This window comes from Pteropus alecto, unplaced genomic scaffold (assembly GCF_000325575.1).
Source record: "Pteropus alecto unplaced genomic scaffold, ASM32557v1 scaffold16, whole genome shotgun sequence".
NCBI classification, from domain to species: domain Eukaryota; kingdom Metazoa; phylum Chordata; class Mammalia; order Chiroptera; family Pteropodidae; genus Pteropus; species Pteropus alecto.
In genome coordinates, this window is record NW_006438867.1 from 3,985,126 (window position 1) to 3,988,495 (window position 3,370).

Sequence of the window (3,370 nt, forward strand, 5' to 3'; positions counted from 1 at the left end):
GAAATTGCATTCTTCCCTGTACTGTTATTACGGTCATTGTCATTAGTGGTAGTAGTAATAACAGAAGTGTTACTGGAACAAAAGGGGTTTATCTGCCTGCACGTCTAAGTCAAAGAAAAGATACATGCAGGTTTTGCCGCAAAGAAAGTGAGGATCTGTTTTGGAGAGTTGCAAGTCCCAGAGGCATAGGTGAGCTAATGTTTGCAACAACCTGCTCCACCCTTCTGACCCAGCCTTTGCCTCTTAGGAGTACAGATTATATAGGGAAAAATCAATAGCCATGGAAACTAAGGGAGGTGGGATATGGGTGTTACTGATGGGATGATCGGACGGGGCTGGGTAACTGATCATTGTGTTCGGTTCTGGAATCGACCTGGCATAGTCCGGTCTGGTCCGAGGCCAGTGAGGTTGTTCTGCCTCGATGGGTCTGGACTGAAATACATCTGAGGCTGTGATGTTTTTCTTAATGTAACCAAAACTTATTGTCCTCATGATTATGGAGCTGAGGCTCGATAAACCTTTTGTCCTAAAGGCTTAGTTATTAAAGGTGCAGGCACACCGAGGTCAAGGGAGTCACAATGCCATTACCTGGGCAAAACCAGCCCGAATCAGAAAAACTGTATCAAAGGAATGAAATGAAGTTCGTGTGTGGTTACAGTAGTGTCTTGGTTTGCCTTGATATTTGTCTTTGCTTGCAGTTCCACTGTGCTAAAAAGCCTTTCTTCTGAATATTTTAACCAAGCTTCCTCTCCCTGGTTGCTGCATCACTCTTGGATGGGTTTCTTCTCTTCGCTAATTCACTGGGGCTCAGGTTCTGCTGCTCGGGTCCCAGGACTAAGCTTCTCTGCTCTCGGGTATCCTCAGCTTTAGAGGAAAACATCTGTTCAGTCTCAGAGTCAAGGAGGATTCAATACCAGTGAATAATTGTTGGAATGATATGAAATTATGCTGAATGAAAGTTAAACTAATGTATTCATTTCTGAAAATTCAAGAGTCAGTACCAAATAATTTCCCACTTAACATGATTCTAGATGTGCCACTGAGGCTGCAGTTGGCCTTTCTCTGCATATTATGTGCTCCTAAACCAAGCACTGAACTACAGAGACCAGCTCTAGCTCAGCCTGCGCTGCTAACAACCGATGGCGGGCTGTCCCTGACCTCGGCATGCCCCAGTTTCTGCATCCTTAACAAGGAAGAAGAATACTCATCCTATTTCCCTCCTAGAGTTGTTGGGAGACCAAAATGAAACAACAGAACAAATTTAAAGTGGTGTCAAATTGAAGGTATTGTCATTATCATAGAGCATTGACAGTATGAAGACATAATATTTTAAGTATGAAGACATAAAAATTCTTCTTCTGTGAGGTTTCTGTATTTTGCATACCTATATTCTACTATTAAAGTCTTCTTGCTCCTTTGTTTTAGCCTGCGAAAGAAGAAAAGAAAAAGCAACTAATGTGAGATAACTTTTTTTACTAGGTGACAAGTACACTTTTGTAAGATTACCTCCAAAAAATAAAGATTGTCCCCATTTTGTAGATGAGAAAACTTTAGTCAGTGCCAGAGCACTAATTTGCACTCAGTGCCCCTGACTTCTGTGACAAGCTGGAACTTGCTTTGCAGTCACCCAAGCCCACGGCAGTGGCTCCCTTACTCAGATTCCCTGCCTACCCCACCGTTAATGGTCCGTTCCACATTCGTTCATGTTCGTTTGCATGGCTGCCTTAGGCTTGCTCTCTGATTATTGTTATTATGTCTCATCTTCTCGTTACACCCTATCTTTATAATGCGCCCCTCTCCCCTCACGCTCTCCCTCCTCTCCTTCACAGGCAGACTTCGTGAATAAACTCTGTACTTGGTCTCTCCTTTTCATTCTTCCTCCACGAGGCACTGTAATTTGTTAAAAGCTCTTCCTGTCATTGAAATTGCTCTCTTCAAGGTCTGCAGTAGCCTCCATGTCTTTAAAACTAATGAACACCTTTCAGTGATTATTCACTTCCCAGCAGTGTTTCATAGCATTAACAATACTCCGCTTGTACATTTCTGTGACTTACTCTCCTGATTTGTCTTCTCCCACACCAATGGAACTTCCTAGTCTTCTCCAAAGGCTCATTTCCCTCTCTAATTTTGAAAAATATAGGCCTTCCTGTGGGTTCTGGTTATTTGTGCTCAACTCATTCTCCCAGGGAGATCATAGCTTTGTTATCTATATGTTGGTGGTTCCAGGATCATTTTATCCAGTTTGGATTTTTCTCCAAACGGAGGTGGTCAAACTATTGGACCTCTCCACTTAGAGGCCTCAGGGATGTCTCAGCTTCACAAGGTCTACAACTGAACATCCTTTGTCCTGTGTCCTCTGGTTCAATAAATGGAACAATGAATTACCTAACTGCTTAGATCAAAAGTCTGGAAGTCTTCCCTTGACTCTTCCCATTTCCTCATCAAACATGTTTGCGGGTCCCAGGCCTGGCTGGTCTCAGGTCTGGCTGTGATCCAGGCTCACAGCTAGAAATGGACTCCAGATTTAGAATGTTACATTAGTGCAGTAGGGTGTCTGAATGCCACTGTTGTACTCTACTATGTGTGGAGCCAGGCGGTCCCCTGGAGGGCAGAAGGGGAGCACAAGAAGGGGATCAGGAGAAGTGTGCGCAATACTGTGCTCCCCACAATAAGGTGGCGCCTGCTGTTTCATTCTCATGTCGGCCCCTGTGCATTCTTCCAATTGGGCGTCTCACCATCGAACCTTCTCTTCTCGATCAGCAGGGTGCTGACACGTGGCGTAGCCGGGGGGATGAGGTGTGTATGGCCCCCAGCACGCCCACGGTTCCTGGGTGGAGGACGTGCGGCCCCCACCCCCCGCCTCCCACTGGTATCCCGGGGCCACGTATCTAGCTACGCGGACGCCCCAGAGGATTGGGATGGAGTGAAACCTCGTCCAGAGGACATCCAGAAAGCCCTGGAAATGTTGGAGCTGAGTGTCCCGACCGCTCACCAGGAGGCAGAGGGTCGGGTGGCCTGGATGTCCCTGCCGGTGCTGCGGCAGGCCCGCCTGGAGGTTCAGGATCAGGCTCAGCGGGTGTAACCACTGCAACATCAGGAAGAAGTGCCGGAAAAGCGGCTGGCGGCAGCGAATCGCATGCTGCAGGGTCCTGTCCGGTCGCCGCCATCGTCCCGGTCTGGGAGCCCCCCGGGCAGTACCGCGGCAGGCGTGGCTGGTGATACGGCAGCAGGTTGAAGGGGAACAGCCGTTGGCCCCAGGGGGACAAGCTGATGGCGCCCCCCAGATTAAAAAGCAAATCACCTTGATCCAGTACAACCCCGCGGAACTCCGGGACCTGAAGAAACAGGTATGGCAGAGAGCACGGGGGAC